Raw genomic sequence first — 16,632 nt, 5'->3', positions numbered from 1 at the left:
CAAAGTTTTTTCATAATAGCAACTTGCTACTTTGAGGCTAGTTTCCAAAAGCCACAGGGAGCTAAAAGGGAATTCAGATATCATCAGGTACAAACCTCTCATTTACAAAGAGGAACTGGACATTAATAGGAACTTATACAAAATTCAACTTTGAAATAGTATTGGAAAGGCTGAGTCTCTCAGTCTCCTGACTCCCTGGAGAGTATACTTCTCTACTTAGTTTTAAATCCATCCCAAAAGATGCTTTTTAAATTCTGAATTTTTTTACCATTGCCAGAGTAAGGACATTCTGGATTAAGAGACTGTTCAAGTGCTGCCATTTCAAGTAAATTGAAAACAATGAACACCTAAAAAAAGACTCTGTGTCTCACCAATTTATTGTTTGAAAACGTAATTTTAACTATCAATCTCTAATATTAAAATCTTGGACTTTATTAAACAAAACCTCCTGGGTAGAGGAAGAGGGAGCTAGAAAGAATTAGAAGTCATGTAATGAAGAAATATGCACGTGTCTGTATGCATGCACAGGCATGCATGTGTAAAATCCTACCTGAAGTGGAAAAAGCAGGTGAAGAGGTTGCCACTGATGACGGAAAGGGAAGGATGGGAGTAATTTGCTGTGTTTTCCCTCTTCTATGTTCGAAGCTATGAAATTCACTTTTCTTCAGTTTAGCTGCCTTCACTTAGACCGTGATAGATTCATATAGTGTCAAAACATAGAATAATACACAGATGTGTGTAGTTACTATGGACAAAAAGATCTGACTCAAAGAAGGGGAGACCATCACATGTGGGTAAAGAATATTTTGACTGATCTTATCATCAGTTGATATGAATCTATAGTTTTGTGCACAAGACTAAATCACACTATTGCTAGGCCTCTACCTTTATTCTAACATCAGGGATAAGGTAAGACCTGCAAGATGCCTCAAACTCTTGAGGAGAGCCTCCGAGTTTCACACTAATACCAGAGAGTTAGTCAAATCAGAATGGTCAGCAGGCAAGGCTACATACACACATCTTGAGCAGAATCAAGTCTAAAAGGCAAGAATAGTATAAATGCCACTTACTGAGAACATTTAGGGCTCTCTTCTGAGGCAGGATTGTACATAATCCTCGTAACAACCCTCTTAAAACGTGGTATAATTCTAATTCTCTCCTATATAACAAATGACGAAACCAAGTTTCATAGATAATTAAATAATTTACCCAACATCATGCAACCAGAAAGCGACAGACCCAGCTGACGAACCTATGTCTGTTTGACTTTAAGCCTATATAATCCTTTTTTCTCTGTTTTTAAAGGCTCTGCTTTCCATAATGATCCATGAGCTGTGTTAAATGTCAAACTTAATTAAGGAGACTGAGTTTCCCAACTCTCCATTTTTCTAGGCATGTCAATTTAGAGAAACTTCCTCACTCTACCAACAGATAATAAGATATTGTTAGGAGGCAAATGGTTCCAAATAAGCCTTCCTCTGTCTGAAAAGGCGGGAATGGGGGAGGGGGGTGGCGGGGGGAGCACTGAGACAGGTATGATTTACTGGTTTCATCCATCAAATTAGGCAAAATGGTAGCAAAACAGACCACAAAGGGCAGCCAAGTAATATTTGGTGACCCTTGTCCCTGGTACTCATGTACTCTGGTTTCTAAAGGCAGCTGATAAAACATGGGATCAACAATTAAAACCACTGAGAGGCCATCCTTTCTTAAATACAAACTATGGACCTGTGAACAGTCCTAACTTTCAGAAAGCTTAAGCGCTTTAGGCCAACTGATTGGGTCAAATCACAGTTTAAAACAGTAAGAAGTTGAAATGGAAAACTAAGCTGTTTCCCTATCTGCCAGTTATCAACTTCCTGTCTTTCAGATCTAAATTCACCCTGTTTACCTGCTCTGTGACAATGGATCTGGGCTCTTAAAATAATTTCCATTTCAGATGGTATAATGTTAAGCTTTGTCAGTAGAGTGTGCTGTAGAGATACTGCAAGAGGAAAAGGTTTTGCTTTCTGCTTCCTGCAGTGCAGGTAGCTTCTCTAGAGTCTCCAGCAACCCTAGTTTGCACAGCTTCTTGAATGCCAGGCCAGCAGCACCCAGTGGCCAGGAGTTGCCCCTGATATCAACTCAGGCAATTTTGCAGCAGAGTGCCTCTACTAAAACAACTCCCTATGAACAGCTTTTCCTCAATACACTACAGGATGAATTTCTTTCAAGTTCTAGAGGGTGGATTTCTAACAGGTTCTGCTGGTGTGGCACCAGAGCAACTTCTCCACCATTCAGTGAGCCATGCCATGCCCTCTTCAACAAGCTCTGGATCTCAGCCCTGGGTGGGGAAGCAGTCTCTCACCTCATACTAACTAACCATGAAAAAAACACAAGACTTGGTGGGCTTTTTTTGGATTCTGGAGGAAACATAATAAATTTGAGTGTACCAGCTCAACCCACCTGCAGAGTCACCTGTGAGTTTCCAACTTTGAGTAGGGAAGAGAACAAGAGAAGGCTCTGCAGAAGGTTTAGACTATAGCACAAGCTGCTCTACAACTTGGGACTTATGATCCAGCAGATCCAATATTACTTGATGTGTCTGGGGAAAACAAGAATGCTTGTAAGGAGCTGTCTAGCCATTCTGTACTGCAGCAGTTTTCTGCTATAAAAGTTTGGTGCTGAAGAAGCCAGCTTTCCCCAACACTCTGTAGGGAAAATATCTAGCAACTTCCAGAGGAAGAATTTCCAGCAAGTTCCACTGGCACAGTACAACAGCGACTTCTCTATCATTAGGTGAGCCACAGCCGTGCCCTCTCCGATAAGGTCTACATCTCAGCCCTGGGGAAGAAGGCTCTTCCTTCTGTGCTCAATCTATCTCAGCCCTTGGAGAAGCAGCTGTTTCTTCTATCTGCTATTCTTGTAATTCTTAAGAGTTCTCTTTCTTATCAGCCAATTCTTCATTACTCAATCTCCTGCTATACTTAATGATTCTTTATACTAAACTTCCCCTATTTAAATTACTACACAGTTTTTCTCACTTGACCAGACTCAGACCAACACACTTTATTAATAGATTGAATGGCTTCTGTTAAATGCCATGAAAAATAACATAAGAATCTCATTTAAACAATTGAGAGTTCACTTTGTCATATTTTATTTTTAAAACTCCAAATTAAATAGCACTGATTTAGACCAAGTTTAAGCATGGTACTAAGTCCATGACTAATTAATTTGTATTCCTAAATAGGGCTATTTCCATTATAGCTTGGCAAATTGTACATTCTATAGTCTAAATGGTCATTAATTAGTCCCTAATCTATAATCAGGTCCCTGGGTGGCCCAAAAGGTTTGACTCAACTTCTAACCTAAAGGTTGGTGGTTCGAATCCACCCAGAGGTGCTGTGGAAGAAAGGTCTGGCAATCTGCTTCTGTAAAACTTACAACCAAGAAAACCCTATACAGCAGTTCTATTCTGTAACACATGGGGTTGCCATGAGTTGGAATCAACTCGACAGCAACGTGATTTTTTAGTTTAACCTATAATCAGGAGTCTCTGAGTGGAGCAAATGGTTAAGTGCTCAACTACTAACCAAAAGGCTGGGTATTCAAACCCCAGGAGTGCCTTGAAAGAAAGGCCTTGAAATCTGCTTCCGAAAGATCATAGCCATGAAAACCGTATATTGCACAGTTCTACTCTGAATCACATGAGGTCAACAGGAGTCAGAACTGACTCGACAGCAACTGGTTTGGGGTTTTTTGGTAACCTATAATCAACAGCTTTAGCATGATTTTTAGTAATTCCTTATTTCTCCTTTTACTGAACCTCTACAAGGCCTGAAATATGGAAGCCAGAATTAAAAATAATGCTATGAAATTAATATTATCAAAAAAGAGTAGCTCTTATGTGTAAGTACACCTAGTCCTCACTTATCCACTCTCATTATCCGACGTTTCGTATTTATGACAATAGCAAAAAATCTACTATCTGACTATTTTTGCACATTGATGACGTATGTCTGGCAGTAACGAATGCCAAGGTGCAAGGCAAGAGTAACACTGGCTATGATGGTTAAGGTTATATGTCACCCTGGCTGGGCCATGATTCTCAGTGGTTTGGCAATTATGTAATGACGAAATCTGACAGGTATATAATGATGTAATTTAGAGGTTATGTAATGATGTAGTCATCCTCCATTTTCACATAATGCCGATTTTCACATAAAGACCTAGTGCTTGGAACCTAACCATGTCAGTAATTTAGGAGTGGGTGTACTGACAATATCAAACAGCTTGGGTTAAGGTTATTGGCTTAACTCTCTCCACATTCTAATAAGGACTTAATAACTCTAGCCAGTTTTTAACCACAAGGAGAACCAAATATGTGATGATGGGTTGGTGCAAGCTAAACAAAATCTTAGGAAACACCTTAAAATGCCACGGATATGTGATAACATCTTTTCAAAACAGTGTTACAATGTTTGCTGTGCCTAACACATGAACCCCAATAATCAATTTACAAAATCAAAAGTCAAACCAACCAACAACAATTTAAAAAAAAAACCAATAGAATTATTCAAGAGGTGAAAGCACCCATGTTTTTCACAAAAGTAGAAAATAACTACCAATACCCCACCAAAAAGGGGAGGGGGGGACTACAGCAGATTAAGCATTGAAAAGCAAATCAGTGCTTTTTATATTTTTAAATGAACTTTATAATCATATTCTAACTTCTTAAACAATAAAAAGGAAAACTAAATATCGCTGACAATTTTTAATGACTCCAAAAATGAAATGTATAAAATTAATATTATCCACCATCATGCAAGGTATGTAGAAAAAGAAAAAGATGCAAATATAATACAAAATAGAAATTACTCAAGTAAAGTTATATGTTGTATGTTAAAAGTCTGGTTTAAAAGACAGAAAATCAGGAACGCTTCTTTTACAGGGAAATTTCTGGAAAAAAAGGTTTTCTTACCTGAGAGAGTCCAGGGGACGATGCATGTCCCGGGGGCGTTGCTGCAAGATTTGGATGTCCCTTGTTTATTTCATGTGCTGAATAAGGGGAAGGGGTCGGGGGTCCCGGCTGTCTTGCTACTTGCGTTACCTTAGAAGAAACCAGTATTTAGTAAAAGCATTATATTAGCAACTCAATCTTAATAAATATATTTGAACTAGCTGGTTAAATTGGATTCTCTTCCTCACACTTTACACTAAAATAAGTAGCAGACTGACTAAAGCCTTAAACTATGAAATTCTTATGGAAAAAAATATATGAATATTTTAACCCAATTAGATAAAAAATTCTTGAAGCATGATCACAAAACCAGAAACCTTAAAAAAATGCTAAATGAAAGAAACCAGACTCAAAACTACATACTATATGATTTCATTTCTATAACATATTACAAAAGGGATAGAAAAGACATCAATGGTTGCAAGGGGAAGGGGATGACTACAAAAGTGGGGGGTGTTATAACTGTTCTGTATATTGACTGTACTGAGGATTACATGATTATGTGTTTGTTAGGAGTCTCTGGATGGCAAAAACGGTTAAGCGCTTGACTACTAACTAAAAGGTTGATGGTTCAAACCACCAAGAGGCACCTCGGAAGAAGGGAGTGGTGATCTGCTTTCTAAAATGTCACAGCCTTGAAATCCCTATGGAGTGCAGTTCTAATTTGCAACATATGGGGTCACCATGAGTTGACATCAACTTGATGGCAACTGATCTTTCATGTGTTTGTCAAAACTCATAGAATTGTACACTAAAAGGTAAATTTTACTCTATGTTTAAATTATACCTCGATAAAACTTAACAATAAAAAAAAGCAAGCTACTTGAGAATATAATCCCATTATTTTTAAAAATTACATCAAGTACACATATGTACCTGCACATGTGTATGTATTTCTATATATATGTCTATGTCTACATACACACATACACACACAAACACATTAAAAAGACTTTTAAGCAGATACACCAAAATCTTAACAGAAAGCATTACAGGTATCTTTTTTTTTTTCATTTATATTTTCTAATATAAAACAGTGGTCATGAACTTGTACAAAAGAAACATAATCAGCATGTATTTTTATATAAATAAAAAATTCCCAGTAGCCCATGATCAATATGAAACCACTTCATTCTAGCTAGCCCTTTTCCAGAGTCCAGCAACCAACCCTAGTCAGCTCCTCCCTCTCACAGATTAGCACTGCAGTTTGGCGATCTTCCAAGAACAGGGAAAATTCTGCACTTTTGTGACACAAAAGGACCTCTTAGCCTTAGACCAACATTCTTCATTGGGTGGGGGTGGGGGGGCATGAACCCTTTGGCTATCTAGTGGAAACTACAGACCTCTTCCTAACATCATGTTTTTCAACGTATAAAACACATAGGATTACAACAAAAACCAATTATATTGAATACAGGCATCAACATATTAAAACAAATTCATGGAAACAATCAAGATGTCGATCAACAGATGAATGGATAAACAAAATGAGGTACATACAAACAATGGAATTACACAGCCATAAAGAGAAATGAAGTCCTGAAACATGCTAAAACTTGGATGAAACTTGAAAACATTACGCTGAATGAAGTAAGTCAATCACAAAAAACAAATATTGTACAATCTCACTTATATAAAATATCTAGAATAGGCAAATATATAGAGACAAAGTTTATTAGTGGTTACCAGGGGTGGGAGGAAGTGAGAAGGGGGAGTCACTATTTGGTAAGCATTGAGTTTCTGATTATGGTGATGGAAAATCTGGCAATGATTGTTGGTGATGACTGCACAACATGATTAATGTAATTGGTGTCACTAAACTGTACATATAAAAATGTTAAATAAGAAAATGTTGTTATACATATTTTCACAACTAAAAATTCATGACATAGTAATATATGTGTTCTTTACTAATACATTAAAAATTAGAGTGGCAGTTCTAATAACCACTGTAATCCTGAAGTAGTGATAAGTATAAATAGCATTTCCAAATATCTAAAACAAATGTATTATGATATGAAAATTTTGGTGACGAAATCACTGTGGTAGTTAGGTGCCCTCTCAAGTCGGCTCCAACTCATAGCAATCTTATGGATAACAGAACAAAATGTTGCCTGATCCTGTACCATCTTCATGATCACTGCGATGATGTTTCAGTCCAATGTTTTGGCTATTGTGTTAATCCATCTCATTGAGGGTTTTCCTTGTTTACACTGACCATCTACTTTACCAACCATAATGTCCTTTTCTAGGAATTGGTCTTTCCTGATGACATGCCCAAAGTAAACAAGACAAAGTCTCACCATCTGTACTTTTAAGGAACATTCTGGTTATTTTTCTTGTAAAACTGATTTGTTCAACTGTTCATTCTTCTAACAATCTACGGTATACTCAATATTCTTTGCCAACATAACAATTTGAATGCATCAATTCTTCTTCTGTCTTCCTTTTTCATAGTCCAACTGCGATTTCAAATGCATATAAGGCAACTGTAAAGATCACGGCTTCGGTCAGAGCAACATAGTCATTAAAATGACATCTTTGCTTTTTAACACTTTAAAGAGGTCTCCTGAAGCAGATATGACCAATGCAATAAGTTATCTGATTTCTTGACTGTTGTGGTTCCATGGATGTTGATTGTTGATCCAAGTAGAAAGAAATCAACAACAACTTCAATTTCTTCACCGTTTGTCATAACATTGTTTATTGGTCCAGTTGTGAGGATTTTAATTTTCTTCAGGTTCAGGTTCAACCCACACTAAAGGCTGTAGTCTTTGTCTTTGTCAGTAAGTGCTTCAAATCATCTTCATTTTTGGCAAGCAAGGTCGTGTCATCTGCATACTGCAGGTTGTAATGAGTTTACCTACAATCCTGATGCCACGTTCTTCTTCATATAGTCCAGTTTCTCAGATTACTCATTCAACATAACTGAATAAATGAGGTGAAAGGATACACCTTTTTCAACTGTGAACCATGCAGTGTCCCCTTGTTCTGTCTGAACAACTGCCTCTTGATCCACGTACGCGTTCTGCATAAGCACAGTTTAGTGTTCTGGAATTCCCATTCTTCATACTGTTATCCATAATTTGTTATGATCAGGGCTTCGAACCGGTTCCTTCCAATACGAACCCCTGTTGAGAACTTGTATTCCCCCACACCCAGATATAATGAATCAGAATCTTCATTTTAACAAGACCCCAAGTGATTCTTATGCATAATAATTTTTGAGATTCACTGCTCTACTAGTGGTTCTCAGAACTGGTCCCTAACCAACAGCACTGGCATCATCTAGGAACTTGTTAGAAATGCAAATTCTCAGCAGGGGTTCGAACCTAAATGAACTTCATAGTCAATAAAACACAGGTAAACATCCTCCTGGTATTCTCTGTTTTCAACCAAGATCCATCTGACATCAGCAATGATATACCTTCTTCCACATCCTCTTCTAAATCTGGCTTAAACTCTGACAATTCCCTGTCCATGTACAAGGGCAGTTATTTTTGAAGTATCTATGGCAAAATTTTACTTGCGTGTGATTATAAATGATATTATTCAGTAATTTCTGAATTCTGTTGGATCATCTTTCTTTGGAATGGGCACAAATATGGATCTCTTCCAGTTGGTTGGCCAGGTAACTGTCTTCCAAATTTCTTGGCATAGACAAGTAAGTGCTTCCAGGGTTGTTTGTTGAAACATCTCAGTTGGTATTCCATCAATTGCTGAAGCCTTGTTTTTTGCCAATGCTTTCAGTGCAGCTTGGACTTCTTCCTTCCATACCATCGGTTCTTAAGCATATGCTACCTCCTGAAGTGGACGAACACTGACCAATTCTTTTTGGTACAGTGACTCTGTGTATTCCTTTCATCCTCTTTTTTTTCCCCCTTTTTGGTGGATTTTTTTTTTCTTCTTTTAATAATATTTTACTTTTGGTGGCAATATACACAACCAAGCATACATCCATTCACAATTTCAACATGAACAGTTTAATAACATTGGTTACATACTTCACATTGTGTCACCACTCTATCTCTACTCGTACTGTTTCATCACCATTAATTTAGGCTCTCTGCCCCTTAAAGTTCTCATCTGTGCTTTAAATTAACTGTTGTCAGTTTACACTCATATATGTAATTCTTTATAAAAATGCTATGTTCAAGGTAAACATTCTTTATTAATTGGGCTAAACTATTGTTTAGTTTAACAATGGTTCTGCCATCTTCTTTTGATGCTTTCTGTATCATTCAATGTTTTGTCCATAGAATTCTTCAGTACTGCAACTCAAGGCTTGAATTTTCTCTTCAGTTCTTTCAGTTTCAGAAATGATGATTGTGTTCATCCCTTTTGGTTTTCTAACTCCAGATCTTCGTACATTTGATTATAATACTTCACCTTGTCTTCTTGTGCTGCCTTTTGAAATCTTTTGTTCAGCTCTTTTACTTCATCATTTCTTCTGTTTGCTTTAGCTACTCTGCACTTAAGAGCAAGTTTCAGAGTCTCTTCTGACATCCATTTTGGTCTTTTCCTTCTTTCTTGTCTTTCTAATGACCTTTTTACTTTCTTCTGATGTCCTTGATGTCTTCCCACAACTATTCTGGTCTTCAGACAAAATCATAAGTGCTACTAATAATATCCTGGGGTTTATTGCCTACATGATCAAACTCAATTAGATATTTCTCCATCTAAGTTCCTAGATCCCCTAAATTCTATCACAAAGTTACACATTCCTGAGCAGGAAGACAGGAAAGTAGTCTTCAAATAACATTAGATTTTCTACGAATTCACTGAATCAGTCAGAAGCTGGTGATCTAACCCTGGAATCTAATCCTGGGAACCCTATATCTAAACAGACACAAACACCTACCCCAATTCTGAAATAAAATGTACTCATGGAGAACTAAGTACAGTCAAATGCTTATAAGGTAAAAGAGACATGGTTGTGGTCTCGGGGGACATCTAGCTCAACTGACATAACATAGTTTATAAAGAAAATGTTCTACACCCTACTTTGGTGAGTAGCATCTGGAGTCTTAAAAGCTTGTGAGTGGCCATCTAAGATACTCCACTAATCCCACGCCGTCTGGAGCAAGGGAGAATGGAGAATATCAAAGGACTAATGGACCACAACTACCACAGCCTCCACCAGACCGAGTCCAGCACAAGTAGATGGTGCCCGGCTACTACCACGAACTGATCGGACAGCGATCACAATAGAGGGTCCCAGACAGAGCTGGAGAAAAATATAGAATAAAATTCTAACTCACAAAAAAGAGATTAGACTTACTGGTCTCACAGAGACTAGAGAAACCCCAAGAGTATGGCCCCTGGACACCCTTTTAACTCAATACTAAAGTCACTCCTGAGGTTCACCCTTCAGCCAAAGATTAGACAGGCCCATAAAACAAAATAAGACCAAATGGGCACACCAGCACAGGGTCAAGGACAAGAAGGCAGGAGGGGACAGGAAAGCTAGACAAATGGAAATGAGGAACCCAAGGTCAAGAAGGGGAGAGCGCTGACATGCCAAGGGGTTGGCAACCAATGTCACAAAACAATTTATGTATTAATTGTTTAATGAGAAACTAATGCTCTGTGGAAACCCTGATGGTATAGTGGTTGAGAGCTACGGCTGCTAACCAAAAGGTCAGCAGTTCGAAGCCACCAGGTGCTCCTTGGAAACTCTATGGGGCAGTTCTACTCTGTCCTACCAGCCCACTATGAGTCAGAATCGACTTGACAGCAACAGGTTTGGTTTTTTTTTCTAATTTGCTCTGTAAACTTTCATCTAAAGCACAATAAAAAATAAATAAAAGAGACATGGTTGATACTATAATGTGACCAAAGTTTAAGCCCTCAAATAAATTAATTGGGTCTAGTTCATTCCTTACTTTTTAGATAATTTTGATAACTTTCTTGAAAAACTATGTTTGTAATTTTGAGTAAACATTTTATTTATAAGGCCATAAGATTTACCGTGAAACGTTGGTAGCATTTATAAGTATTATCCAGGCAATTTTTCAAAGGAAAACAGTTAGATTTCTATTTAAACATCTAATTTTGAAAACCAATAACCAGAAATGAAGAGTTCACATATGCAACTTTCTCATCAACAAGGCTTATAAATTTTTATTCTGATTTCGTATACATTAGAATAAATTACTTTTATATGCCACGGAAGTAAAACACCAATGTGGACACACATACTTAACATTAGGGAACAAAAAATTGCACTATGAAATAAACAAAAAAAGAGCACAAAGAAGCTATGTAAAATCCATGTTAAGTCAACACTCCAATTCATCATAATATAATGATCACTGATCAGTCAAGACAATAACTCATAATATGGAAAAAAGTGAAAAATAAATATTAAAATATATTACTACATGTATGTTAATTAAAGGAGCTCTGGTGAGGCAACAGTTAAACGCTTGGCTGCTAACTGAAAGGTTAGCAGTTTGAACCCACATGGTGGCTCTGTGGCAAAGAAAGACCTGGTGATCTGCTTCTGTAAAGATTATAGCCAAGAAAACCCTTTAGGGCAGTTTTACTCTGTCACATGAGGTCGCTATGAGTCAGAATCAACTCATCGGACCCAACAATAACAACAACGTCAATTAAACTAACAAAATTAAAAAAAAAAATTTTTTTCACCCTACTATTGCCAGGGACCTGAGGGAACAGGACTTAGATAGGATACTGTGAATTGATTTACTGTGTCTCCAGGACTAAAGAGCAACATGTCACAACTGCCTCACTACATACCCAAAAAGTGATTCCACTGTAGGGTACGTACTCTAAAGAAATAATTTCACTTAGAAAATTAGGAACTTAAACAAAGACATATCCAGCAGCACTACACATCATAGCAGAAATGAGAAAAATAGCAAACATAGGAAATAAAGCAATACAACTGGACCAAAGACATTAAAAATAAAAGTATGTGGAATGCTAGCAGTAGAAATGTATATGTGAAATAATGAAGAATAAAAAAGAAAAAACAAATACATTCTTTAGACCTATAAAGAAGTACTTCTATTTACTGACAAAGACTGAAAGAACTATATAAATGATTAGAGACAAAAATTAGTGTTTACCTGGTTCATTTTTCTGAAATTTCATTGAGTGTATTTTTTAAAAGGACTGTATACCCCATAAAGCACAAATGTTCAGGAGAAAAAGTATTCTGTCCAAGTCAAAAGTACAGTAATACTGCTACACAGCACACTTTCTTAAAGCAAGCACCAATAAAGAGCAACCTTCAAAGACAAATTTCCCTGAGGTGTGTACCCTCTGATGTTCCTAAACATTATATCAAGCTGCAAGACTCCTTTAGTAGTGTATATACACAAACATCAATTAGAAATTATACAGAAAATAAATAGTTAACACACTCCTACCCCAAGGAAATGGCACAAGGGCTAATGAAGTTTAATTACATTAAACTGTGAATGCCTTGTTTCAAAATATTTCCAAACTAATAATTACTGAATCTTTCACTCTGTGGCTAAGATATTCCATATTTGAGATCATACTGTTGGAATACATTTCTTTCAAAGGTAGTGGCAAGAAATTTTCATAAAAAGAAAATAGCATGTACTTTCCCATTATTTCAAAAATATTACTACCATCTCAATTATGGAGGCAGGAGCAGAAGTGTGGTATAACAAATTATGGCAACTACTTAATCACTTCTAAAACTAAAAAGATTCTGTCCACTTTCTATATAATACTAATCCTAAACAAAAGCAATCAACCATGTCTTGGAGTACAATGTGTGTGTGCATGTGTGTGCGTTGTATGTATGTGTAATCTCCTCCCACCACCTTCAAAAAAGATTAAAAGCACAAACAAAATACAGAACAGCTAGGGTAAAACATAGGTATCAGTTACAGTGTTGCCCTTGTTGTGTACTGTGTATAAATTTAAAAGCTAATATGCCCAGAAAGCTTTTTAATTCAGTTAGTCATGATATTTAATTCAAAGAAAAGATATTATATTTTTGCTTTCGCAATAACATAAAGCTTTCAGAATTCCCATTCACTTGCTGGTGGAAATGTAAATTGGTAAAAGCATTTTGGAAAACAATCTGGCATTATCTAGTAACCCTGAAGATATGCATACCCTATGACCCAGCTATTTCACTCATAGTTATAAAGCTGTGAGAAACAAATGAAAATGTTTACTAGGGTACATGTACAAGAATGTTCATAGTTGTATTGTTCTTAATAACCCAAATTGGGAACATTCCAACTGTTCATCAACAGGAGAAATAATAAATAATGAAATATTTTCCTACACAGAAATGGAATGAAAAACCAGAGCAATACCCCATAACTTGGATGAATCTTATAAATCATTATTCAGTGAAAGGCGACACAAAAGCATACATACAGTATGATTCCATTTATAAAAAGTTCCAAAGCAGAAAAAAAATTAACTGTATTAGCTTAGGTCCTTGAGTGGTGCAAACAGTTTGTACTTGACTACTAAAGGCTGGCAGTTTGAACCCACCCAGAGGGACCACAGAAGAAAGGTCTGGCAATCTGCTTCCATAATGATTACAGCCAAGAAAATGCTATGGAGCTCAGTTCTACTCTGTAACACGTGGGATTGCCATGGGTCAGAATCAACTTGATGGCAACACGTTTTATATTAGTTTAGAGATGCATACATGGGTGATAACACTGTAAATAAAAGCAGGGAAATCATAAAAGACAGAAAATATTACATCTGGGAAGAAAGGGAGACGTGTCCAAGAAAGGCCACATAATGTTTTTTTTTGAACTGGGAGGTGATACACAGTTTTCACTTTGTATGTTAAACTCTACCTTTAGGGCTTTATGCACTTTTATGGGGCCCTGGTGGTGCTGTGCTTAAGAGCTCAGCTGCAGCTTGGCTGCTAACTAAAAGGTCAGTAGTTCAAATTTACCACCTCCTCAGAAATCCTATGGAGCAGTTTTACTCCGTCCTATAGGGTCACTATGAGTTGGAATCAACTCAAGGGCAATGGGTTTGGTTTTGGTTGTTATGTACTTCTATACATGCATATTTTATATATGTATGTTATAATCTCCTCCCACCACCCCCAAAAAAGATTAAAAACAAACAAAATACTGAACACCTGGGGTAAAACAGTAGGTATCAGCTACACTGTTGTCCAGAATATAAAGAATATAAAAGGAAAAGAAATACTGCCGCAAGATAGAAAACATCTAAAATTTTAACTCAGTAAAAACCTCATCTAGCTAGATTTGTACCCAACAAAACCAAAGACATTTGATGGTTGCTCACCAATATAATTTGAGGATCATTTGAAAATTTAAAGGTAAACCATAAAGATTAGTCATTAGGAATATAATATAAAGTTTATTTAACACTAAATTATCTAATTTGATAAAATATTCTAGTCAATTAAGTCATCAAACATAAACTAAAATTTTCAAATAATAAGAACTAAAATATAGAAAACATTAAAGTTTCCTGAACATAATATTTCTTTCATGACTTCACAGAAAGGGGTTGAATATACCAGGTAAGAGACACATGGAAATACAATTGTCCAGGTGTAAACAACAGGGACTAGGGACAATGGAGAACTGGAGAGAATGCCACCCGTGCTCCCAGGAGGGTAGCAGAAACTCAGCTACTCAGCTATAGCCTACTGCTGCCACGTAGAAATTCAGACAAGTAGTAGTACATCCTCCAATTTTTCAAGAGGAATCAAGACTACAGATTTTTACATGAAACTTGGATTTCTAAAACACTATACAAGTCAATTAATTACAAAATCTTAACAGACCATACAAGTCTATTAATAGACTGTACAAGTCTATTAAATACATAGTCCCTGCATGACACAAACAGTTTAAGTGCTTGGCAACTAACTAAAAGGCTGGCAGTTCAAATCCCCCCCGAGCACCTCAGAAGAAAGGCCTAGTGATCTACTTCCAAAGATCACAGCCACTGAAAAGCCTGGAATGTAGTTCAACCCTGATAAACATGAGGTCACCATGAGTCAGAATTGTTTTATATCAAATATACAGGAAGCCAGTGTGTGAATCTGGCTCTGGAGGTACCTCATGATCACAGCAAATATAAACGTTCTATTTAAAGGAAGTATTTATATGTAGAGTTGTGATTGTGTATAGTACTAGACAAATAGACACTGACTGAATACAGATATGTTGTTAAATATACACACACAAAAGCACTGTGTTTTTAATGGATTATATGTATATAATATATATTTATGTAATAAAACACAGTGCTTCAAAAAAACTTAGTAATTAAATCATTAATAAAAGGATGACAAAGAAAAACTCCAGGATTCCTATCAAGTAACATTAATTTTTTTAGCAACAAATGATTCATATAAAGGTAAAAGGCACATGGTTTATGTCTGAGAAGACACTCCTTACTTTTTTATCCCAAGATATTTTATTTAGTGAGGTCATAATAAAAACACTCTAGCAGCTGCAATTCCCACATGAAAATGGCCAAGTTCAATTTAGGGTAGAATGGCAATATCTCAAAGCTTTTCTTCCTTGGCTCATTTCAATACTCTACACTCCTCAAGCAGCATAACGCATAAGTAAAGTTTTGCTTAGCATCCTAGTTCTTCTTTCAGATAATTTACTTCCCAATATCTGGAGATATTGCTGCTCCACTCAGCTACAAGAAGCACTAGAGTGGATACTAGAAAATTTTACTCGGTATCATGACCTTTTTCAAATTCTGTCTGGCATTATCACCACCAATCCCTACCCACCACAAAGAAAAAAAGAAAATGACTTTCCTCTTTGCTTTCTTCTTAAAACAAAAACCAAACCTATTGCTGTCTAGTCAATTTTGACTCATAGTGATCCTGTAGTAGAGTAGAACTGCCCCATAGGGTTTCCAAGGCTGTAATCTTTACAGAAGCAGACTGCCACATCTTTGTCCCATGGTACCGCTGGTGGGTTCAAACCACCGACCTTTTGGTTAGCAGCTGAGTGCTTTAACCACCGTGCAACCAGTGTTTATTCTTAGCTAGACTTATTTGGTTGAACCATATGAAATTCCAGATATTCAAGTGTTTTTCACCTAAAAAAAGGAGGGGGGGGGGCAGAATTTCATGTTTCAAGTAATACTTAAATACTAAGAAAACAGATGCTATGTATTTTCTACTATGGATCCTGTTAGCACTCAGTTCAATTTTGAGGATTGTTTCTCTTTACATATTTAGTAATTGGCCAATGGGAATAAGAGAAAGAAAACCTAGCTGTTTTTTTCAAGAGTTAACATTTGAGTACTTACTACAAATCAGGTGTGATGCTAACAATATGAAATAAAAATAAGAAGAAAAGAAAAAAACACCTGCCCATCAAAAGTGCCTAGGCATAAAAAGTCATTAAGAGTAGGAAAACTGTACTAGAAGTTCTAGCCGGGGCAATAAGGCAAGAAAGGGAAGTAAAGGGTATCCAAATCGGAAAGACAGAAGTAAAACTATGTCTATTCACAGATGACATGATTCTATACACAGAAAATCCCACAGATGCCGCAAGAAAGCTACTGAATCTAATAGGAGGATTCAGCGAAGCTGAAGGGTACAGGATCAACAGACCAAAATCAGTCAGGTTTTTCTCTATACT

General features: G+C 36.6%; 1 protein-coding gene across 1 annotated transcript in view; it reads right to left on the bottom strand.

Moving 5' to 3' along the window:
• The window catches only part of EIF4G3 (eukaryotic translation initiation factor 4 gamma 3), a 348,277-nt gene that overhangs the window by 249,944 nt on the left and 81,701 nt on the right, over window positions 1–16,632 (bottom strand). The window contains exon 4 of the mRNA XM_023732132.1: window positions 4,964–5,092. The gene's annotated coding sequence lies outside the window, so the exon portion shown is untranslated. The remainder of the gene's footprint in view (window positions 1–4,963; window positions 5,093–16,632) is intronic.

The sequence above is a fragment of the Trichechus manatus genome, unplaced genomic scaffold (assembly GCF_000243295.1).
Source record: "Trichechus manatus latirostris isolate Lorelei unplaced genomic scaffold, TriManLat1.0 scaffold00048, whole genome shotgun sequence".
In the NCBI taxonomy this organism is placed as follows: Eukaryota; Metazoa; Chordata; class Mammalia; order Sirenia; family Trichechidae; genus Trichechus; species Trichechus manatus.
This window is presented reverse-complemented; position numbering and strand designations above follow the sequence as displayed.